This window comes from Bombina bombina, chromosome 5 (assembly GCF_027579735.1).
Source record: "Bombina bombina isolate aBomBom1 chromosome 5, aBomBom1.pri, whole genome shotgun sequence".
NCBI classification, from domain to species: Eukaryota; Metazoa; Chordata; class Amphibia; order Anura; family Bombinatoridae; genus Bombina; species Bombina bombina.
In genome coordinates, this window is record NC_069503.1 from 1153815963 (window position 1) to 1153841349 (window position 25387).

Consider the following 25387-nt stretch of genomic DNA (forward strand, 5'->3'; position numbering starts at 1 on the left):
TCTCTCATCTCTCTGTCTTGCTTCAGTCTCTCTCCCTGACTCTCACTCTCTTCTCTGTCTTGCTTCAGTCTCTCTCTCTGTCTCTCACTCGCCTCTCTGTCTTGCTTCAGTCTCTCTCTCTGTCTCTCACTCGACTCTCTGTCTTGCTTCAGTCTCTCTCTCTCTGACTCTCACTCCCCTTTCTGTTCTGCTTCAGTCTTTCTCTCTCTCTCACTCCCCTCTCTGTCTTCCTAGGGTCTCTTGCTCTCTCTGACTCTCACTCCCCTCTCTGTTTTGCTTCAGTCTTTCTCTCTGACTCTCACTCTCTTCTCTGTCTTGCTTGAGGCTCTCTCTTCCGCTCTTTGTCTTACTACAGTCTCTCTGTCTCTCACTCCTCTTTCTGGCCTAGATTTAGAGTTTGGCGTTAGCCGTGAAAACCAGCGTTAGAGGCTCCTAACGCTGGTTTTAGGCTACCGCCGGTATTTGGAGTCACTCAAAATAGGGTCTAACGCTCACTTTCCAGCCGCGACTTTTCCATACCGCAGATCCCCTTACGTAAATTGCGTATCCTATCTTTTTTCCTATCTTTTCAATGGGATTTTTCTAACTCCGGTATTTAGAGTCGTGTCTGAAGTGAGCGTTAGACATCTAACGACAAAACTCCAGCCGCAGGAAAAAAGTCAGTAGTTAAGAGCCGGTTTATAAAGCTCTTAACTACTGTGCTCTAAAGTACACTAACACCCATAAACTACCTATGTACCCCTAAACCGAGGTCCCCCCACATCGCCGCCACTCGATTAAATTTTTTTAACCCCTAATCTGCCGACCGCCACCTACGTTATACTTATGTACCCCTAATCTGCTGCCCCTAACACCGCCGACCCCTGTATTATATTTATTAACCCCTAACCTGCCCCCCACAACGTCGCCTCCACCTGCCTACACTTATTAACCCCTAATCTGCCGACCGCAAAGCGCCGCCACCTACGTTATCCTTATGTACCCCTAATCTGCTGCCCCTAACACCGCTGACCCCTATATTATATTTATTAACCCCTAATCTGCCCCCCTCAACGTCGCCTCCACCTGCCTACACTTATTAACCCCTAATCTGCCGACCGGACCTGAGCGCTACTATAATAAAGTTATTAACCCCTAATCCGCCTCACTAACCCTATAATAAATAGTATTAACCCCTAATCTGCCCTCCCTAACATCGCCGACACCTAACTTCAATTATTAACCCCTAATCTGCCGACCGAATCTCGCCACTATTCTAACAAATGGATTAACCCCTAAAGCTAAGTCTAACCCTAATACTAACACCCCCTAAATTAAATATAATTTAAATCTAACGAAATTAATTAACTCTTATTAAATAAATTATTCCTATTTAAAGCTAAATACTTACCTGTAAAATAAATCCTAATATAGCTACAATATAAATTATAATTATATTATAGCTATTTTAGGATTAATATTTATTTTACAGGTAACTTTGTATTTATTTTAACCAGGTACAATAGCTATTAAATAGTTAAGAACTATTTAATAGCTAAAATAGTTAAAATAATTACAAATTTACCTGTAAAAGAAATCCTAACCTAAGTTACAATTAAAACTAACACTACACTATCAATAAATTAATTAAATAAACTACCTACAATTACCTACAATTAACCTAATTAAATAAACTTGCTAAAGTACTAAAAATAAAAAAGAACTAAGTTACAAAAAATAAAAAAATATCTACAAACATAAGAAAAATATTACAACAATTTTAAACTAATTACACCTACTCTAAGCCCCCTAATAAAACAACAAAGCCCCCCAAAATAAAAAATGCCCTACCCTATTCTAAATTACTAAAGTTAAAAGCTCTTTTACCTTACCAGCCCTGAACAGGGCCCTTTGCGGGGCATGCCCCAAGAAGTTCAGCTCTTTTGCCTGTAAAAAAAAACCATACAATACCCCCCCCCAACATTACAACCCACCACCCACATACCCCTAATCTAACCCAAACCCCCCTTAAATAAACCTAACACTAAGCCCCTGAAGATCATCCTACCTTGTCTTCACCTCACCAGGTATCACCGATCCGTCCTGGCTCCAAAATCTTCATCCAACCCAAGCGGGGGTTGGCGATCCATCATCCGGTGCCTGAAGAGGTCCAGAAGAGGCTCCAAAGTCTTCATCCTATCCGGGAAGAAGAGGCGATCCGGACCGGCAACCATCTTGATCCAAGCGGCATCTTCTATCTTCATCCGATGACGACCGGCTCCATCCTGAAGACCTCCACCGCGGACCCATCTTCTTCCGGCGACGTCCAACTGCAGAATGACGGTTCCTTTAAGGGACGTCATCCATGATGGCGTCCCTCGAATTCCGATTGGCTGATAGGATTCTATCAGCCAATAGGAATTAAGCTAGGAATATTCTGATTGGCTGATGGAATCAGCCAATCAGAATCAAGTTCAATCCGATTGGCTGATCCAATCAGCCAATCAGATTGAGCTCGCATTCTATTGGCTGATCGGAACAGCCAATAGAATGCAAGCTCAATCTGATTGGCTGATCAGAACAGCCAATAGAATGCAAGCTCAATCTGATTGGCTGATTGGATCAGCCAATCGGATTGAACTTGATTCTGATTGGCTGATTCCATCAGCCAATCAGAATATTCCTACCTTAATTCCGATTGGCTGATAGAATCCTATCAGCCAATCGGAATTCGAGGGACGCCATCTTGGATGACGTCATTTAAAGGAACCGTCATTCGTCGTTCAGTCGTCGGCCAGGATGGATGTTCCGCGGTGGAGGTCTTCAGGATGCTGCCGCTTCGCTCCGGATGGATGCCGCTTGGATGAAGACCTCTTCTGCCCCGCTTGGATGAAGACTTCAGCCGGATCATGGACCTCTTCAGCCCCCCGCTTGGGCTTGGATCAGGACATCGGAGGAGCTCTTCAGGACGGATCGGTGAACCTGGTATGGTGAAGATAAGGTATGATCTTCAGGGGCTTAGTGTTAGGTTTATTTAAGGGGGGTTTGGGTTAGATTAGGGGTATGTGGGTGGTGGGTTGTAATGTTGGGGGGGGTATTGTATGTTTTTTTTTACAGGCAAAAGAGCTGTATTTCTTGGGGCATGCCCCGCAAAGGGCCCTGTTCAGGGCTGGTAAGGTAAAAGAGCTTTGAACTTTAGTAATTTAGAATAGGGTAGGGCATTTTTTTATTTTGGGGGGCTTTGTTATTTTATTAGGGGGCTTAGAGTAGGTGTAATTAGTTTAAAATTGTTGTAATATTTTTCTTATGTTTGTAAATATTTTTTTATTTTTTGTAACTTAGTTCTTTTTTATTTTTTGTACTTTAGCTAGTTTATTTAATTGTATTTATTTGTAGCAATTGTATTTCATTAATTTATTGATAGTGTAGTGTTAGGTTAATTGTAGGTAATTGTAGGTAGTTTATTTAATTAATTTATTGATAGTCTAGTGTTAGGTTTATTTGTAACTTAGGTTAGGATTTCTTTTACAGGTAAATTTGTAATTATTTTAACTATTTTAGCTATTAAATAGTTATTAACTATTTAATAGCTATTGTACCTGGTTAAAATAAATACAAAGTTACCTGTAAAATAAATATAAATCCTAAAATAGCTATAATATAATTATAATTTATATTGTAGCTATATTAGGATTTATTTTACAGGTAAGTATTTAGCTTTAAATAGGAATAATTTATTTAATAAGAGTTAATTAATTTCGTTAGATTTAAATTGTATTTAACTTAGGGGGGTGTTAGTATTAGGGCTAGACTTAGCTTTAGGGGTTAATCCATTTATTAGAATAGCTGCGAGATTCGGTCGGCAGATTAGGGGTTAATAATTGAAGTTAGGTGTCGGCGATGTTAGGGAGGGCAGATTAGGGGTTAATACTATTTATTATAGGGTTAGTGAGGCGGATTAGGGGTTAATAACTTTATTATAGTAGCGCTCAGGTCCGGTCGGCAGATTAGGGGTTAATAAGTGTAGGCAGGTGGAGGCGACGTTGGGGGGGGCAGATTAGGGGTTAATAAATATAATATAGGGGTCGGCGATGTTAGGGCAGCAGATTAGGGGTACATAGGGATAATGTAAGTAGCGGCGGTTTACGGAGCGGCAGATTAGGGGTTAATAATAATATGCAGGGGTCAGTGATAGCGGGGGTGGCAGATTAGGGGTTAATAAGTGTAAGGTTAGGGGTGTTTAGACTCGGGGTACATGTTAGGGTGTTAGGTGCAGACGTAGGAAGGGTTACCGCATAGCAAACAATGGGGCTGCGTTAGGAGCTGAACGCGGCTTTTTTGCAGGTGTTTTTTTCAGCTCAAACAGCCCCATTGTTTCCTATGGGGGAATCGTGCACAAGCACGTTTTTGAGGCTGGCCGCGTCCGTAAGCAACTCTGGTATCGAGAGTTGAAGCTGCGTTAAAAATGCTCTACGCTCCTTTTTTGGAGCCTAACGCAGCCTTTATGTGGACTCTCGATACCAGAGTTATTTTTATGGTGCGGCCAGAAAAAAGCCGGCGTTAGTTTTTCGGGTCGTTACCGACAAAACTCCAAATCTAGGCCTTTGTCTTGCTTGAGGCTCTCTCTTCCGCTCTTTGTCTTACTACAGTCTCTCTGTCTCTCACTCCTCTTTCTGTCTTGCTTGAGGCTCTCTCTTCCGCTCTTTGTCTTGCTACGGTCTCTCTGTCTCTCACTCCCGTCTCTATTCTGCTACAGTCTCTCTCTCACTCTCACTCCCCTCTCTGTCTTGCTTCAGTCTATCTTTCTCTGTCTCTCACTCCCCTCTCTGTCTTGCTTCAGTCTCTCTCTCTGTCTCTCACTCCCCTATCTCTCTTGCTACAGCCTCTCTCTCTCTCTCTCTCTCTCTGTCTCTCACTCCCCTCTGTCTTGCTTCAGTCTCTCTCTCTCTGTCTCTCAAGCCCCTCTCTGTCTTCCTTCAGTCTCTCACTCCCCTCTCTGTCTTGCTACAGTCTCTCTCTCTCTGTCTCTCACTCCCCTCTCTGTCTTGCTTCAGTCTCTCTCTTTCTCTGACTCTCACCCCCTCCATCTGTCTTGCTACGGTCTCTTGCTCTCTCCAACTCTCACTCCCCTCTGTGCCTTGCTTCCATCTCTCTCTCTCTCTCTCTCTCTCTCTCTGACTCTTACTCTCCTCTCTCTCATGCCCCTCTCTGTCTTACTTCAGTCTCTCTCTGTCTCTCACTCCCCTCTCTGTCTTGCTTCAGTCTCTCTCTGTAAAAGGATAAAGGTAATCCAAGAGCGCCAACTAAAGGCAAAGGAAGATTCTAACAGAAAAATAGGATAATTGTCAAAAACATTTATTTAACATATACTAAAAACATTTATTTAACATATACTAAAAACATTTATTTAACATATACTAAAAACATTTATTTAACATATACTAAAAACATTTATTTAACATATACTAAAAACATTTATTTAACATATACTAAAAACATTTATTTAACATATACTAAAAGCATTTATTTAACATATACTAAAAACATTTATTTAACATATACTAAAAGCATTTATTTAACATATACTAAAAGCATTTCTTTAACATATACTAAAAGCATTTATTTAACATATACTAAAAGCATTTATTTAACATATACTAAAAGCATTTATTTAACATATACTAAAAGCATTTATTTAACATATACTAAAAACATTTATTTAACATATACTAAAAGCATTTATTTAACATATACTAAAAACATTTATTTAACATATACTAAAAACATTTATTTAACATATACTAAAAGCATTTATTTAACATATACTAAAAGCATTTATTTAACATATACTAAAAGCATTTATTTAACATATACTAAAAACATTTATTTAACATATACTAAAAGCATTTATTTAACATATACTAAAAACATTTATTTAACATATACTAAAAGCATTTATTTAACATATACTAAAAACATTTATTTAACATATACTAAAAGCATTTATTTAACATATACTAAAAGCATTTATTTAACATATACTAAAAGCATGGATCCATGTTACATATATTAAAATAGAATACAGTTAAAAAATATACAATAATAAGCGATATTAAAACAAAATTGTATCACCAATTACGGGGATAAGCTTCACATTTAATGATCTCTTGAGGAGAAAGAAAAGTTCAAAAAAGTTCAAAAGTAATATGATTCCTAGGTATATGAATATTATATGTCAAGTGAAAAAGTCCATTAAAGAAATCCAAAAAAGTCCAGTGAAAAAAATCCAGTGAGGAAAGTCCAATAAAATAATAAAAGTGGATATAAAAATGTGTAATGTGAACGGGGGATCCCCTAAAAAGTGTAAAAAAGTACTTAAAAGGAAAATATGTGAAAAAAAAGTGTTAAAAAATGTCCTTTGAAACTTAAAAAAATGAAAAACAAAAATAGAAAATGTATAAAAATATAAAAAATGTAAAAATATATAAAAAATATATAAAAATATATAAGGTGTATGAAAATCCAAGTGAAAGTCTTAGTGGTTGAATAAGTGTAAAATCCAGATGAAACTCAGTGAATGAAAAATAATAATAATAATTAATGAATGATCCTCCTTATGAAAAATAATAGTAGTTAATATATAATCCTCCTTATGAATATGTCCATGTGAATGATGGTATTAAACTTTTTATGCTAGATGACTTTGCTTTGTCTTTTCAATATGAACTTCGATTATCCCTGTAAATAAAAAGATAATATAGTGCAAAAACGTCTTAACATGTAGAAGATAATGAAATAATGCTCACCAAATTTGTCAACGCGTTTTGGCCTCTATAAAAGGCCTTTCTCAAGACTATCTAAAGGTGAGTGTTGGTGGCTCTATTTGTATATATCATCAGCCAATGGGTTATCGAAGTTTTGGCGCCGAAAATTAATTTTAGCGCCAAAAAAACGGAAGTTCTCATACTGTTATACTTCCGTTTTTAGAGTATTGTTTATACATACTTAATTACTCAGTATTTTTATTACTGATCAATGTTATATATTACCCCATGGTTTGGGAACAGAGTCAAAAATTATGTCCCACTAAAAAGCTAATTCTTTATTGATGTATATTACCGATCGCTCCGTTTCTCGTGAGCGTCGGACCGGAAGTGACGTCATGTTTGTTTACTTCCGGTTCTTTATACTTCCGGTTGCGGTATTTCTATAGCGGTTTTACAAATAGCGATATTCATCACAGGGGTATCGGAAATCCCACACAAACATATTTAACAAGTACAAATTCATTGTACAAGGTCCATGCAAGGTGGTTATATTTCAGAATATAATGATAATGTGATGAGCAATATTTTTAAACATATATATGGATATAAAATCACAATATAATGGATGACATTCTTATAATTCTTAAAACATAATACAATAGATGGCAATCTAAAACTCCCTTAAAATGTCATAAAAAATATTATTGCAAAAAATTAATCAAATTTGAATGTTAATACAAGCTTTAGTCATAAAATTATAAAATACAAGAATAAAACACAAGAATAAGACCGGATTGGGGTTTAGTTATTAAAAAACATATATGAAATAAGCTACAATATATACACATTGGGGACCTTCTATTGGTATTCAGGATACATAAAAGATATCTTAAAACTTATATATAGTATCTAAAAGAAGCAGAAAGACCCGTCTAAAATCCGACTAAAATTGGGCTAAAAGATGAGACTATAAATTGGATACATATACTGAACTCTAGAGGCTTAAAAGTGCCTATTAACCAGTGTATAATGAGTGTAGTAACGCTTGGCTAAAAAAGCTAGTATGAAGATACATGCAAACTAGCTAAGTGTCACATGATACTAGGTTCAATAGTTTTTGATGCTTAATAAATGTGAGAGGTCCTCTCTATTATTCAAACCTCTAGGGTAAAGACAATCAATGTTAAAAATCCATTTGGATTCTACAGTCAATAGGCGTCTCTCATAGTCACCGCCCCTCCAGTTTGGTGTCACTATTTGTATGCCTATGTAGTTAAAATCTTTGTGACTTGCTCGATGATAATAAGTAAAGTGTCTGTAGAGGGCTGTCTCAGTGCTTTCATGTTCTATCTTTAATAGATGTTCCCTAATGCGGTCTTTAAGGTTTCTGGACGTCTGTCCTATGTATTGAAGTCCGCAGCTGCACCATATCATATAGACTACTCCTCTATCACTGCATCTTATAAGATCATTGATCTTATATTTAACTTTTGAGTTGAAAGAGGTGAATTCTTTGGTTTTAACACCTCTTTTACAGGCTTTACAACTCAGACATGGGAAGAATCCTTTGATTTCTTTACCAAATACATCTCTTATTTTATTCAATATTTTCTTAGGTATACTTGGGGATAATTTATTCTTAAGATTGTCTGTCTTCCTATATATGAAGACAGGTCGAGTTGTTAATTTGTCCCCTATGATTTCATCATTCTTTAAAAGTGACCAGTGCTTCTCTATAATTTTCTCCACAATGTGTCTGTTTTCACTATACTCAGTTATAAACGGAATAGTGAGTGGGTTGTTTTCAGAATAGTGGATTGTTTTTTGGGGTTTATATACCAGGAGATCTTTCCGGTCTTTCTTCCTGACTTCTTCCATGGTTTGGATTAGAGACTCTTCTTCATAACCCCTTTCCAAAAATTTTTCTTTAAGAATGACGGCTTGTTCTTCCCACTTGCTGGGATTGGAGCAGTTTTTCTTCAGTCTGAGGAATTGACCTTTTGGTATATTTGTCTTCCATCTGTTGAGGTGACAGCTTTCTCTGTGTATATAATTATTGCAGTCCACTTTCTTAAAGAAAGTGGACGTCTCCAGTTTACCTTCAGTGATATCAATTTTTAAATCTAAGAAATTGATTGTTTTATTGCTCATCTCATATGTAAATTTAAGATTGCAGGTTTTGTCATTCATGACTTTCAAGGTATGTTCCAAGTCTTCTCTAGACCCCTTCCATATCAAGATGATATAGTCTATATATCTATTGTAGAGGACCAGGTCCGCGCTAGCTGGGCATGATTCCCAAAAGATTAGTTCCCAGTAGCCCATATACAAATTGGCATAGCTAGGCGCGAACCTGGTCCCCATCGCTGTACCACATATTTGTTTAAAAAATGTCCCATTATTGCTAAAATAATTATGGGTTAAAATAAAACGTATCCCTCTAAGAATAAATTCTCTTTGTAGTTCAGGTAAATTGGGGTCTTTTTTCAAAAAGAAGTCCACTGCTTCTATACCGCCTTCGTGTGGGATGCTGGTATAGAGGGACATGACATCACATGTGACGAGTATATAATTCTCTCCCCATTGTACATTCTCCAATATATTGAGAATCTGGGTAGAGTCCCTCAAATACGACGGTAATTGTGTGACGTATTTCTGTAATAGTCTGTCTATATATTCGGACAGATTACTAGACAGACCCCCTATCCTTGATATTATTGGTCGACCGGGTTTTTTTCGAGGAATTTATGAATTTTTCTTTAATACTTTGTATGTCTGTTGGTCCGATAAAATCCGATTGCACTCGTGATTATAGTCCGTTTTATTCAAGATCACGATGCCCCCACCTTTATCCGCTGGTTTAATAACCACGTCATGGTTCTTCTCGAGGGTCTTTATAGTGTTTATTTGTTCTCTAGACAGGTTATATTTATGTCTATTCAATTTCTTATGATTGATGTCCCTGATCTCATTGCAGATCATAGTATCGAATGTGTCTATGGCATTACCCTTACTCGCTAATGGGTAAAAATTCGATCTTGGTCTTAGATCCGTATGAAGTGTTTACGTTGGTAGTTTGAGTATCAGAATGGACATTTTCATGTCGAATTGATTGTATTTCCAATGGGGTTCTCATAAAATGTCTTTTTAAAGTCAGTTTCCTGACTAATTCTTTTGCATTTATAAAGGTGTTGAATTTGTTCAGACCCTTTGATGGGGCGAACGACAGTCCATAGTTTAACACCAATGATTCCTTTTCAGTAAGTTCCTTTGAGCTTAGATTAAAGATGCCTGTGGTGGTTGCCTTGACACTTAATGGAGAGAGGGATGGTTTCTCCTTTTTTATTCTTCGTCCTCCTCTCTTACCTCTATGGGCCTTCTTTTGTCTATTGGAGTTTGAAAATCCTCTGAGTTTGGGTTCTTTCTCTTCATAGATCCTCTTTCCAGTTCTTTCTGAGTTTTCTGAGGTATCCCTAAAAAAGAATGCCCTGATGTTGATGCTTGGTATTCTTCATTCATACATATATCTGGTATATGCTTATTGGGTTGTCTTTCTTCTTGTTTGGATTGGTGGTTCGTCCCACGTGTATTTGTATCTGATCGTGGTCCTGTGTAGTTAGGTCTGGGAGGCTCATAATTATCGTTGTGGCGGTGATTGTACCAGTTTCCACCTCTGTTAAATGACTGTCTGTGTCTTTGATTGGGATAGGGGTATCTTGGGTATCCTCTTTGTCCCCAAACTGTATCTGTATTATCTCTATTGTTACCATTTGTTCTCCTATATTGCCTTTGGTAGAAATTTGGATATGGATGTTCTCGCCTCTTATTATCATATCTATATTGAGAGTGGATATAACCTCGATTGTTATCCCCCTTGAAGAAATCACCATTATGAAATGGGTCTTGTCTCTGATTATATTGATGACTGTAGTCTGGAGAATAGGACCAATGGGGTCTGTTATCACCTCCCCAACCCCTAGTGTGTTTATATTGACGAAAAGGTGTTCTAGGGGTTCTGTTGTCCTCTAGGTGGGGAGGTTCATAGTTCCATCTATCATTTTGAGGTGTGTATGTTGGATTCCAAGACCTAAAATTATGTGTTTGTTGATTTCTGGTTTCATGGTATCTAGTGTCCTCTTTTCTAAATTGTATCCTGGGTCTATGCCCCCTCCTCTTATTAGTCACTTCTACCCATTCACCCTCATTGTCATTTTCTTTTTGTGCCGTTTCATTATTGTGAGTGTTAGTGTCATTTACTAGTTGTTCATTTAGCTGATTTTTGCTTAGCTTAATCAGTTCTAGTTCCCTGTACAGTTTTTTTTACTTTTTGTTGGTTATATCTTCTCTTATCTTGGTTACCTTCTTAGCTAGGTTTTCTTTTCTATCTAAAACGTCCTTACATTCTACTCACTCACTATTCCGTTTTTAACTGAGTATAGTGAAAACAGACACATTGTGGAGAAAATTATAGAGAAGCACTGGTCACTTTTAAAGAATGATGAAATCATAGGGGACAAATTAACAACTCGACCTGTCTTCATATATAGGAAGACAGACAATCTTAAGAATAAATTATCCCCAAGTATACCTAAGAAAATATCGAATAAAATAAGAGACGTATTTGGTAAAGAAATCAAAGGATTCTTCCCATGTCTGAGTTGTAAAGCCTGTAAAAGAGGTGTTAAAACCAAAGAATTCACCTCTTTCAACTCAAAAGTTAAATATAAGATCAATGATCTTATAAGATGCAGTGATAGAGGAGTAGTCTATATGATATGGTGCAGCTGCGGACTTCAATACATAGGACAGACGTCCAGAAACCTTAAAGACCGCATTAGGGAACATCTATTAAAGATAGAACATGAAAGCACTGAGACAGCCCTCTACAGACACTTCACTAATTATCATCGAGCAAGTCACAAAGATTTTAACTACATAGGCATACAACTAGTGACACCAAACTGGAGGGGCGGTGACTATGAGAGACGCCTATTGACTGTAGAATCCAAATGGATTTTTAACATTGATTGTCTTTACCCTAGAGGTTTGAATAATAGAGAGGACCTCTCACATTTATTAAGCATCAAAAACTATTGAACCTAATATCATGTGACACTTAGCTAGTTTGCATGTATCTTCATACTAGCTTTTTTAGCCAAGCGTTACTACACTCATTATACACTGGTTAATAGGCACTTTTAAGCCTCTAGAGTTCAGTATATGTATCCAATTTATAGTCTCATCTTTTAGCCCAATTTTAGTCGGATTTTAGACGGGTCTTTCTGCTTCTTTTAGATACTATATATAAGTTTTAAGATATCTTTTATGTATCCTGAATACCAATAGAAGGTCCCCAATGTGTATATATTGTAGCTTATTTCATATATGTTTTTTAATAACTAAACCCCAATCCGGTCTTATTCTTGTGTTTCATTCTTGTATTTTATAATTTTATGACTAAAGCTTGTATTAACATTCACATTTGATTAATTTTTTGTAATAATATTTTTTATGACATTTTAAGGGAGTTTTAGATTGCCATCTATTGTATTATGTTTTAAGAATTATAAGAATGTCATCCATTATATTGTGATTTTATATCCATATATATGTTTAAAAATATTGCTCATCACATTATCATTATATTCTGAAATATAACCACCTTGCATGGACCTTGTACAATTAATTTGTACTTGTTAAATATGTTTGTGTGGGATTTCCGATATTTTATACTGCACAATGCCCCTGTGATGAATATCGCTATTTGTTAAACCGCTATAGAAATACCGCAACCGGAAGTATAAAGAACCGGAAGTAAACAAACATGACGTCACTTCCGGTCCGACACTCACGAGAAACGGAGCGATCGGTAATATACATCAATAAAGAATTAGCTTTTTAGCGGGATATAATTTTTGACTCTGTTCCCAAACCATGGGGTAATATATAACATTGATCAGTAATAAAAATACTGAGTAATTAAGTATGTATAAACAATACTCTAAAAACGGAAGTATAACAGTATGAGAACTTCCGTTTTTTTGGCGCTAAAATTAATTTTCGCCACCAAAACTTCGATAACCCATTGGCTGATGATATATACAAATAGAGCCACCAACACTCACCTTTAGATAGTCTTGAGAAAGGCCTTTTATAGAGGCCGAAACGCGTTGACAAATTTGGTGAGCATTATTTCATTATCTTCTACATGTTAAGACGTTCTTGCACTATATTATCTTTTTATTTACAGGGATAATCAAAGTTCATATTGAAAAGACAAAGCAAAGTCATCTAGCATAAAAAGTTTAATACCATCATTCACATGGACATATTCATAAGGAGGATTATTTATTAACTAATATTATTTTTCATAAGGAGGATTATTCATTAATTATTATTATTATTTTTCATTCACTGAGTTTCATCTGGATTTTACACTTATTCAACCACTAAGACTTTCACTTGGATTTTCATACACCTTATATATTTTTATATCTTTTTTATATATTTTTACATTTTTTATATTTTTATACATTTTCTATTTTTGTTTTTCATTTTTTTAAGTCTCAAAGGACATTTTTTAACACTTTTTTTCACATATTTTCCTTTTAAGTACTTTTTTACACTTTTTAGGGGATCCCCCGTTCACATTACACATTTTTATATCCACTTTTATTATTTTATTGGACTTTCCTCACTGGATTTTTTTCACTGGACTTTTTTGGATTTCTTTAATGGACTTTTTCACTTGACATATAATATTCATATACCTAGGAATCATATTACTTTTGAACTTTTTTGAACTTTTCTTTCTCCTTAAGAGATCATTAAATGTGACGCTTATCCCCGTAATTGGTGATACAATTTTGTTTTAATATCGCTTATTATTGTATATTTTTTAACTGTATTCTATTTTAATATATGTAACATGGATCCATGCTTTTAGTATATGTTAAATAAATGCTTTTAGTATATGTTAAATAAATGCTTTTAGTATATGTTAAATAAATGTTTTTAGTATATGTTAAATAAATGTTTTTGACAATTATCCTATTTTTCTGTTAGAATCTTCCTTTGCCTTTAGTTGGCGCTCTTGGATTACCTTTATCCTTTTTCTGTGATCTAATCAGGGTAAGCTAGATACCCTTTCATCCAGGAGCTGTGAGGAAGCAGGTTGAGCGCTCTCTGTCTCTCACTTCCCTCTCTGTCTTGCTTCAGTCTCTCTCTGTCTCTCACTCCCCTCTCTGTCTTGCTTCAGTCTCTCTCTGTCTCTCACTCCCCTCTCTGTCTTGCTTCAGTCTCTCTCTCTGTCTGTCACTACCCTTTCTGTCTTGCTTCAGTCTCTCTCTCTCTGTCTCTCACTTCCCTCTCTGTCTTGCTTCAGTCTCTCTCTCTGTCTGTCACTACCCTCTCTGTCTTGCTACCATCTCTCTCTGTCTCTCACTCCCCTCTCTGTCTTGCTTCAGTCTCTCTCTCTGTCTGTCACTACCCTCTCTGTCTTGCTACCGTCTCTCTCTGTCTCTCACTCCCCTCTCTGTCTTCCTTCAGTCTCTCTCTCTCTATCTGTCTTGCTATTGTTTTTGCTCTCTCTCTGTCTCTCACTCCCCTCTCTGTCTTGCTTCAGTCTCTCTCTCTCTGTCTCTCACTCCCCTCTCTGTTTTGCTTCAGTCTCTCTCTCTCTCTCTCACTCCCCTCTCTGTCTTGCTACAGTCTCTCTCTCTCTCTCTCTCACTTCCCTCTCTGTCTTGCTTCAGTCTCTCTCTCTGTCTGTCACTACCCTCTCTGTCTTGCTACCATCTCTCTCTGTCTCTCACTCCCCTCTCTGTCTTGCTTCAGTCTCTCTCTCTCTCTGTCACTACCCAGGGTAGTGACAGAGAAAGAGAGAGACTGAAGCAAGACAGAGAGGGTAGTCTACCCTCTCTGTCTTGCTTCAGTCTCTCTCTTTCTCTGACTCTCACCCCCCTCCATCTGTCTTGCTACGGTCTCTTGCTCTCTCCAACTCTCACTCCCCTCTGTGCCTTGCTTCAGTCTCTCTCTCTCTCTGTCTCTCACTGCCCTCTCTGTCTTGCTTCAGTCTCTCTCTCTGACTCTCACTCCCCTCTCTGTCTTGCTACAGTCTCTCTCTCTGTCTCTCACTCCCCTCTCTGTTTTGCTACAGTCTCTCTGTCTCTCACCCCCTCTCTGTCTTGCTTCAGTCTCTCTCTCTCACTCTCACTCCCCTCTCTGTCTTGCTTCCATCTCTCTCACTCTCTGTCTCTCACTTCCCTTTCTGTCTTTCTTCAGTCTCTCTCTCTGACTCTCACTTTCCTCTCTGTCTTGCTTCAATATTTATCTCTCTCTCTGACTCTTACTCCCTTTTCTGTCTTGCTTCAGTCTCTCTCTCTCTCTCTCTCTGTCCCTCACTCCCTTCTGTTTTGTTTCAGTCTCTCTCTCTCTGTCTCTCATACCCCTCTCTGTCTTGCTTCAGTCTCTCTCTGTCTCTCACGCTCCTCTCTGTCTTGCTACAGTCTCTCTCTCTCTCTGTCTCTCACGCCTCTCTCTGTCTTGCATCAGTCTCTCTCTCTCTGTCTCTCACGCCTCTCTCTGTCTTGCATCAGTCTCTCTCTCTGTCTCTCTGTCTTGCTTCAGTCTCTCTCTCACTCCCCTCTCTGTCTTCCTTCAGTCTCTCTCTCTCTCTATCTGTCTTGCTATTGTTTTTGCTTTCTCTCTGTCTTTCACTCCCCTCTCTGTCTCTCACGCTCCTCTCTGTCTTGCTACAGTCTCTCTCTCTCTCTGTCTCTCACGCCTCTCTCTGTCTTGCTACAGTCTCTCTCTCTCTCTCTGTCTCTCACGCCTCTCTCTGTCTTGCATCAGTCTCTCTCTCTCTGTCTCTCACGCCTCTCTCTGTCTTGCATCAGTCTCTCTCTCTCTCTGTCTTGCTTCAGTCTCTCTCTCACTCCCCTCTCTGTCTTCCTTCAGTCTCTCTCTCTCTATCTGTCTTGCTATTGTTTTTGCTCTCTCTCTGTCTCTCACTCCCCTCTCTGTCTTGCTTCAGTCTCTCTCTCTCTCTCACTCCCCTCTCTGTCTTGCTACAGTCTCTCTCTCTCTCTCTGTCTCTCACGCCTCTCTCTGTCTTGCATCAGTCTCTCTCTCTCTGTCTCTCTGTCTTGCTTCAGTCTCTCTCTCACTCCCCTCTCTGTCTTCCTTCAGTCTCTCTCTCTCTGTCTCTCACTCCCCTCTCTGTCTTGCTTCAGTCTCTCTCTCTCTCACTCCCCTCTCTGTCTTGCTACAGTCTCTCTCTCTCTCTGTCTCTCACGCCTCTCTCTGTCTTGCTTCAGTCTCTGTCTCTCTCTCACTCCCCTCTCTGTCTTGCTTCAGTCTCTCTCTGTCTTGCTATTGTCTTTTGCTCTCTCTCTCTCTTTCATGCCCTCTCTGTCTTGCTACAGTCTCTCTCTCTGTCTCTCACTCCCCTCTCTGTCTGGCTTCAGTCTCTCTCTCTCTCTGACTCTCACGCCCCTCTCTGTATTGCTTCAATATTTCTATCTCTCTCTCTGACTCTCACTCCCTTTTCTGTCTTGCTTCAGTCTCTCTCTCTCTCTCTGTCCCTAACTCCCTTCTGTTTTGCTTCAGTCTCCCTCTCTCTCTCTCTCTCTCTCTCTCTGTCTCTCATACCCCTCTCTGTCTTGCTTCAGTCTCTCTCTCTCTGTCTCTCACGCCCCTCTCTGTCTTGCTACAGTCTCTCTCTCTCTCTGTCTCTCATGCCTCTCTCTGTCTTGCATCAGTCTCTCTTTCTCGGTCTCTCACGCCTCTCTCTGTCTTGCTTCAGTCTCTCTCTCTCTGTTTTCACTCCTCTCTCTGTCTTGTTATTATCTTTTGCTATCTCTCTCTCACGCCCCTCTCTGTCTTGCTACAGTCTTTCTCTCTCTGTCTCTCACGCCTCTCTCTGTCTTGCATCAGTCTTTCTCTCTCTGTCTCTCACGCCTCTCTCTGTCTTGCATCAGTCTTTCTCTCTCTGTCTCTCACGCCTCTCTCTGTCTTGCATCAGTCTTTCTCTCTCTGTCTCTCACGCCTCTCTATGTCTTGCTTCAGTCTCTCTCTGTCTCTGACGCCTCTCTATGTCTTGCTTCAGTCTCTTGCTCTCTCTGACTCTCACTCCCCTCTATGTCTTGCTTCAGTCTCTTGCTCTCTCTGACTCTCACTCCCCTCTATGTCTTGCTTCAGTCTCTTTCTCTGTCTTGTTTCAGTCTCTCTCTCTGTCTCTCAACCCCCTCTCTGTCTTGCTTCTGACTCTCTCTGTTTTCACTCCTCTCTCTGTCTTGTTATTATCTTTTGCTCTCTCTCTCACGCCCCTCTCTGTCTTGCTACAGTCTCTCTCTCTGTCTTGCATCAGTCTCTCTCTCTCTGTCTCTCACACAATTTTAAAAAAAATTGCAATATGTGAAACTGGACCTAAGCAGAACTAATAAGTAAATAAATATATAAATTCCTCCACTGTGGATTCATTTCACCCCTCTCTGTCTTGCTTCAGTCTCTCTCTGACTCTCACTCCCCTCTCTGTCTGGCTTCAGTCTCTCTCTCTCTCTCTCTCTGACTCTCACGCCCCTCCCTGTCTTGCTTTAATCTCTCTCTCTCTCTCCGACTCTCACGCCCCTCTCTGTCTTGCTTCAGTCTCTCTCTCTCTCTGACTCTCACTCCCCTCTCTGTCTTGCTACAGTCTCTCTGTCTCTGTCTGGCTTCAGTCTCTCTCTCTCTCTCTGACTCTCACGCCCCTCCCTGTCTTGCTTCAATCTCTCTCTCTGACTCTCACGCCCATCTCTGTCTTGCTTCAGTCTCTCTCTCTGACTCTTACGCCCCTCTCTGTCTTGCTTCAGTCTCTCTCTCTCTGACTCTCACTCCCCTCTCTGTCTTGCTTCAGTCTCTCTCTCTCTCTGTCTCTCACTCCCCTCTCTGTATTGCTACAGTCTCTCTCTCAGCCCCTCTCTGTCTTGCTTCAGTCTCTCTCTCTGACTCTCACTCCCCTCTCTGTCTTGCTTCAGTCTCTCTCTCTGTCTCTCACTCCCCTCTCTATCTTGCTACATTCTCTCTGTCTCTGTCTCTCACCCCCTCACTGTCTTGCTTTAGTCTCTCTCTCTGACTCTCACTCCCCTCTCTGTCTTGCTTCCGTCTCTCTCTCTGTCTCTCACTTCCCTTTCTGTCTTGCTTCAGTCTTTCTCTCTGACTCTCACTCCCCTCTCTGTCTTGCTTCAGTCTCTCTCTCTCTCTCTTTCTCTCTGTCTCTCACTCCCCTCTCTGTCTTGCTACAGTCCAGTCTCTCTGTCCCTGTCTCTCACCCCTCTCTGTCTTGCTTCAGTCTCTCTGTCTCTCACTCCTCTCTATGTCTTGCGTCAGTCTCTCTGTCTCTGTCTCTGACCCCCTCTCTGTCTTGCTTCAGTCTCTCTCTGACTCTCACTCCCCTCTCTGTCTTGCTTCCGTCTCTCTCTCTGTCTCTCACTTCCCTTTCTGTCTTGCTTCAGTCTTTCTCTCTGACTCCCACTCCCCTCTCTGTCTTGCTTCAGTCTCACTCTCTCTGACTCTCACTCCCCTCTCTGTCTTGCTTCAGTCTCTCTCTTTCTCTCTGTCTCTCACTCCCCTCTCTGTCTTGCTACAGTCTTTCTGTCTCTCACCCCTCTCTGTCTTGCTTTAGTCTCTCTCTCTGACTCTCTCTCCCCTCTCTGTCTAGCTTCAGTCTCTCTCTCTCTCTTTCTCTCTCTCTCTCTCTCTGACTCTCACGCCCCTCCCTGTGTTGCTTCAATCTCTTTCTCTCTCTCTCTGACTCTCACGCCCCTCTCTGTCTTGCTTCAATATTTCTCTCTCTCTGTCCCTTACTCCCTTCTGTTTTGTTTCAGTCTCTCGCTCTCTCTGACTCTCACTCCCCTCTCTGTCTTGCTTCCGTCTCTCTCTCTGTCTTTCACTTCCCTTTCTGTCTTGCTTCAGTCTTTCTCTCTGACTCTCACTCCCCTCTCTGTCTTGCTTCAGTCTCACTCTCTCTGACTCTTACTCCCCTCTCTGTCTTGCTTCAGTCTCTCTCTTTCTCTCTGTCTCTCACTCCCCTCTCTGTCTTGCTACAGTCTCTCTGTCTCTCACCCCTCTCTGTCTTGCTTTATTTTCTCTCTCTGACTCTCACTCCCCTCTCTGTCTAGCTTCAGTCTCTCTCTCTCTCTCTCTGACTCTCACGCCCCTCCCTGTGTTGCTTCAATCTCTTTCTCTCTCTCTGACTCTCATGCCCCTCTCTGTCTTGCTTCAATATTTCTCTCTCTCTGTCCCTTACTCCCTTCTGTTTTGTTTCAGTCTCTCTCTCTCTCTGTCTCTCACTCCCCTCTCTGTCTTGCTACAGTCTCTATCTCTCTGTCTCTCACTCCCCTCTCTGTCTTGCTTCAGTCTCTCTCTCTGACTCTCACTTCCCTCTCTGTCTTGCTTCAGTCTCTCTCTCTCTGACTTTCACTCCCCTCTCTGTCTTGCTTCCGTCTCTCTCTCTCTGTCTCTCACTTCCCTTTCTGTCTTGCTTCAGTCTCTCTCTCTCTGACTCTCAATCCCCTCTCTGTCTTGCTTCAGTCTCTCTCTCTCTTTCTCTCTGTCTCTCACTCCCCTCTCTGTCTTGCTACAGTCCAGTCTCTCTGTCCCTGTCTCTCACCCCTCTCTGTCTTGCTTCAGTCTCTCTGTCTCTCACTCCTCTCTATGTCTTGCGTCAGTCTCTCTGTCTCTGTCTCTGACCCCCTCTCTGTCTTGCTTCAGTCTCTCTCTCTGACTTTCACTCCCCTCTCTGTCTTGCTTCCGTCTCTCTCTCTCTGTCTCTCACTTCCCTTTCTGTCTTGCTTCAGTCTCTCTCTCTGACTCTCACTCGCCTCTCTGTCTTGCTTCAGTCTCACTCTCTCTGACTCTCACTCCCATCTCTGTCTTGCTTCAGTCTCTCTCTCTCTTTCTCTCTGTCTCTCACTCCCCTCTCTGTCTTGCTACAGTCTCTCTGTCTCTGTCTCTCACCCCTCTCTGTCTTGCTTCAGTCTCTCTCTCTGACTCCTACGCCCCTCTCTGTCTTGCTTCAGTCTCTCTCTCTGACTCTCACTCCCTCTCTGTCTTGCTTAAGTCTCTCTCTTTCTCTGACTCTTACGCCCCTCTCTGTCTTGCTTCAGTCTTTCTCTCTCTGTCTCTCACTCCCCTCTCTGTCTTGCTTCAGTCTCTCTGTCTCTCACCCCCTCTCTGTCTTGCTTCAGTCTCTCTCTCTGTCTCACTCCCCTCTCTGTCTTGCTTCAGTCTCTCTCTCTGTCTCTCACTCCCCTCTCTGTCTTGCTTCAGTCTCTCTCTCTGACTCTCACTCCCCTCTCTGTCTGGCCTCAGTCTCTCTCTCTCTGACTCTCATGCCCCTCCCTGTCTTGCTTCAATCTCTCTCTCTCTGACTCTCACACCCCTCTCTGTCTTGCTTCAGTCTCTCTCTCTCTCTGCCTCTCACTCCCCTCTCTGTTTTGCTACAGTCTCTCTCTCTCTGCCTCTCACTCCCCTCTCTGTTTTGCTACAGTCTCTCTCTCTCTCACCCCCTCTCTGTCTTGCTTCAGTCTCTCTCTCTGACTCTCACTCCCCTCTCTGTCTTGCTACAGTCTCTCTCTCTCTCTCACCCCCTCTCTGTCTTGCTTCAGTCTCTCTCTCTGACTCTCACTCCCCTCTCTGTCTTGCTTCTGTCTCTATCTCTTTCTCTCACTTCCCTTTCTGTCTTGCTTCAGTCTCTCTCTCTGACTCTCACTCCCCTCTCTGTCTTGCTTCAGTCTCTCTCTCTCTTTCTCTCTGTCTCTAACTCCCCTCTGTCTTGCTACAGTCTCTCTGTCTCTGTCTCTCACCCCTCTCTGTCTTGCTTCAGTCTCTCTCTCTCTCTCTCTCTGACTCTCACGCCCCTCTCTGTCTTGCTTCAGTCTCTCTCTTTCTCTCTGTCTCTCACTCCCCTCTGTCTTGCTACAGTCTCTCTGTCTCTGTCTCTCACTCCTCTATGTCTTGCTTCAGTCTCTCTCTCTGACTCTTAATCCCCTCTCTGTCTGGCTTCAGTCTCTCTCTCTCTGACTCTCACGCCCCTCCCTGTGTTGCTTCAATCTCTTTCTCTCTCTCTGTCTTGCTTCAATATTTCTCTCTCTCTGTCCCTTACTCCCTTCTGTTTTGTTTCAGTCTCTCGCTCTCTCTGACTCTCACTCCCCTCTCTGTCTTGCTTCCGTCTCTCTCTCTGTCTCTCACTTCCCTTTCTGTCTTGATTCAGTCTTTCTCTCTGACTCTCACTCCCCTCTCTGTCTTGCTTCAGTCTCTCTGTCTCTCACTCCTCTCTATGTCTTGCGTCAGTCTCTCTGTCTCTGTCTCTGACCCCCTCTCTGTCTTGCTTCAGTCTCTCTCTCTGACTTTCACTCCCCTCTCTGTCTTGCTTCCGTCTCTCTCTCTCTCTGTCTCTCACTTCCCTTTCTGTCTTGCTTCAGTCTCTCTTTCTGACTCTCACTCGCCTCTCTGTCTTGCTTCAGTCTCACTCTCTCTGACTCTCACTCCCCTCTCTGTCTTGCTTCAGTCTCTCTCTCTCTTTCTCTCTGTCTCTCACTCCCCTCTCTGTCTTGCTACAGTCTCTCTGTCTCTGTCTCTCACCCCTCTCTGTCTTGCTTCAGTCTCTCTCTTTCTCTGACTCTTACGCCCCTCTCTGTCTTGCTTCAGTCTCTCTCTCTGACTCTCACTCCCTCTCTGTCTTGCTTCAGTCTCTCTCTTTCTCTGACTCTTACGCCCCTCTCTGTCTTGCTTCAGTCTTTCTCTCTCTGTCTCTCACTCCCCTCTCTGTCTTGCTTCAGTCTCTCTGTCTCTCACCCCCTCTCTGTCTTGCTTCAGTCTCTCTCTCTGTCTCTCACTCCCCTCTCTGTCTTGCTTCAGTCTCTCTCTCTGACTCTCACTCCCCTCTCTGTCTGGCCTCAGTCTCTCTCTCTCTGACTCTCATGCCCCTCCCTGTCTTGCTTCAACCTCTCTCTCTCTGACTCTCACACCCCTCTCTGTCTTGCTTCAGTCTCTCTCTCTCTCTGCCTCTCACTCCCCTCTCTGTTTTGCTACAGTCTCTCTCTCTCTGCCTCTCACTCCCCTCTCTGTTTTGCTACAGTCTCTCTCTCTCTCACCCCCTCTCTGTCTTGCTTCAGTCTCTCTCTCTGACTCTCACTCCCCTCTCTGTCTTGCTACAGTCTCTCTCTCTCTTACCCCCTCTCTGTCTTGCTTCAGTCTCTCTCTCTGACTCTCACTCCCCTCTCTGTCTTGCTTCCGTCTCTATCTCTTTCTCTCACTTCCCTTTCTGTCTTGCTTCAGTCTCTCTCTCTGACTCTCACTCCCCTCTCTGTCTTGTTTCAGTCTCTCTCTCTCTTTCTCTCTGTCTCTAACTCCCCTCTGTCTTGCTACAGTCTCTCTGTCTCTGTCTCTCACCCCTCTCTGTCTTGCTTCAGTCTCTCTCTCTCTCTCTCTGACTCTCACGCCCCTCTCTGTCTTGCTTCAGTCTCTCTCTTTCTCTCTGTCTCTCACTCCCCTCTGTCTTGCTACAGTCTCTCTGTCTCTGTCTCTCACCCCTCTATGTCTTGCTTCAGTCTCTCTCTCTGACTCTTAATCCCCTCTCTGTCTGGCTTCAGTCTCTCTCTCTATCTCTCTCTCTGACTCTCTCGCCCCTCACTGTGTTGCTTCAATCTCTCTCTCTCTCTGACTCTCACGCCCCTCTCTGTCTTGCTTCAATATTTCTCGCTCTCTCTGTCCCTTACTCCCTTCTGTTTTGTTTCAGTCTCTCGCTCTCTCTGACTCTCACTCCCCTCTCTGTCTTGCTTCAGTCTCTCTGTCTCTCACTCCCCTCTCTGTCTTGCTTCAGTCTCTCTCTCTGACTCTCACTCCCCTCTCTGTCTGGCCTCAGTCTCTCTCTCTCTGACTCTCACGCCCCTCCCTGTCTTGCTTCAATCTCTCTCTCTCTGACTCTCACGCCCCTCTCTGTCTTGCTTCAGTCTCTCTCTCTCTGACTCTCACTCCCCTCTCTGTCTTGCTTCAATCTCTCTCTCTCTGACTCTCACGCCCTTCTCTGTCTTGCTTCAGTCTCTCTCTCTCTCTGACTCTCACTCCCCTCTCTGTCTTGCTTCAGTCTCTCTCTCTGTCTATCACGCCCCTCTCTGTCTTGCTACGGTCTCTCTCTCTGTCTCTCACTCGTCTCTTTGTCTTGCTCTGATTTCTCATTATGGGCCTTATATTCAAAACCTTTCCGGCATGGAGAGAAATTATGCAAAACCTTTGGGATTTTCTTTAGACCTTATATATACCCTGCATAGTGAGATAAACATCTTTCAAATTAAAATTTGTTCTTCTTACATTTTTTTAGTGACCTCTCTTTACTGACGAGAGATCTAGATCATCTCACCTGAGCGCCGAGCTTTTGAATATCAGGTGCTATCTGTTTCTCTCAGGGCCTGATAATCTAAAGGTCTCTGGGCTGGTGAGATTATTAAAGAATGCTGCCAGTTCTTCTATTTCCCTAATGGGATGATGCAAACAGGGTGTCTCGCTGCATTGTCGTATGGGAAGGAGATACAGACATTACAAAAGTGCACAATTTTCGTATTTTAAAAATCTTACAAAACAAATAATTAAACCATTCACACAAAATGTGCATGAAAAAGATGAGTCAAAAAACTTAAAATTCTTCACCAAAAATAGTAATTGATCAAAAATGTAAAATTTGTTTTTAAACTACACAGAAATAAATTGTATTAAATATGCGCAGTGTATATCGTAATTTAAGTGCACAGGTTGCGCAAAAAAACAAAAACACAGAAATTCGTACTTATAAGAACAAAATACAAAGTGTAATTGTTTCGTTTTTCTGTAAAATGGGCTGAACACGGACGTTCCACCAGTGTATATGAAATTGTCTCTCTAATCCCAACGTACATCTGTAAAAATTTTCGCACTACAGATCTCAGGGTTTTTTTCTCGCAAACAAAAATGTGGCGAGCTTTTCTCAAAACAGTCACTACAAATACTTATAACCCTAATAAACAAACACAGGCATACGGAAATATAGGTGATTGTAAGATGTTATACACAGAAAGCAGCGTAATGTGATTTATATTGGCTGCAGGATTTCATTCTCAAAGTGCGCTCCCTGCTAACTTCACTCTACTGAGCGAAGTGTCCCATTCCAACAAGCTCCATTACTTTCTATAGGAAACATCTCGCTACTCGCAGGGACTGCCCCCTTTTTATGATCATTCCCCCAGGGCAGCCTTTGTGAGTGTCAGCGTTAAAAAAAACAAAACATCTGATCGGGTGAGGTGTAGATCATTGAGCTCTCAGTCTCTCACTACGTTCTCTGTCTGAATCTCTCTGTCTTTACATTTTTTCTCCTACTTCAGTCTGTATCACATTCAGACATTAACTCTCTCTTTCTCTTTAACGCTACACAAGCTGTCTTTGGGTTTATAGAACTCCTAGATGCCCCTCTAGGAAGTACTTGATGGGGGAGGGGAGGGGAGGAAACTTACATAGATGTTATGGGAAATGTCAGACACCTAGTCAGTGGTATAATTAGTAACTACGCTGCCCTAGGCACTGGCAAGTCTACTGCCCCATAATCCCCAAACCATCAGTTTTAGCTGATAAATATCTCATATATTTCTCAAACCTGAAGGACCAGAAAACATGTTAGGGTCCTGCACCCCTATCAGACCACAAAGGTTCAATCATTTGTAATAACATTAACCAAATATTTGGAAAGCACAGTAGAGTTTAGGTACTGTAAAACCACCCTACAAAATCTGCTGCCCTAGGCACCAGCATAGGTGGCCTAGGGAACAAATCCATGCAGACATCTCATTATAATGAAATAACCTTGTGAGGTCACATGCTATACTGGAGTGACATAGAATACAAAGCTACCTTCTCTCCTATCTGTTGGTTTTGTTTGTCACTAAGCCTTAATATAACAACACAACAGGACCCTCCAGGGTCAGATATCCAGCTTAGCCCCCAGCCCAACATCTCACACAACATATAATATATATGGCTGAGGAGATAGACAGTGCCAACCTCCGTATCCAGCTCATTCACCATATACTGAGAACTTCCCAAAGCTCAAAAAACCCTGAACCTACCTCATGAGACCAGCAGTCAACTACCACCTACCTCTTCAGATCTGTTACCCACCACCCACCTTCTGAGATCTGTTACCCAGAACTCACCTCCTCTAAGTTGTCATCCACCACCCACCTAATGAGAGCGGTTACCCAGCACCTACCTCCTGAGAGCTGTTACCCAGCACCTATCTTAATGAGAGCTGTTACCCAGCACCTATCTTACTGAGAGCTGTTACCCAGCACCTATCTTACTGAGAGCTGTTACCCAGCACCTATCTTACTGAGAGCTGTTACCCAGCACCTGACTTCCAGCACCTACCCCCTGTTTTCCACTACCTGACGTCCAGCACCTACCCTCTGTTTGCTACTGCCTGACGTCCAGCACCTACCCTCTGTTTGCTACTGCCTGACGTCCAGCACCTACCTCTGTAGGCTACTGCCTGACGTCCAGCACCTACCCTCTGTTTGCTACTGCCTGACTTCCAGCACCTACCCTCTGTAGGCTACTGCCTGATGTCCAGCACCTAC

The 25387-nt window shown here is 41.7% G+C and overlaps 1 protein-coding gene across 3 annotated transcripts in view; it reads right to left on the bottom strand.

Moving 5' to 3' along the window:
* The window catches only part of LOC128661215 (alanine aminotransferase 2), a 287087-nt gene that overhangs the window by 257784 nt on the left and 3916 nt on the right, over positions 1 to 25387 (bottom strand). The gene's annotated exons all lie outside the window — the stretch shown is intronic.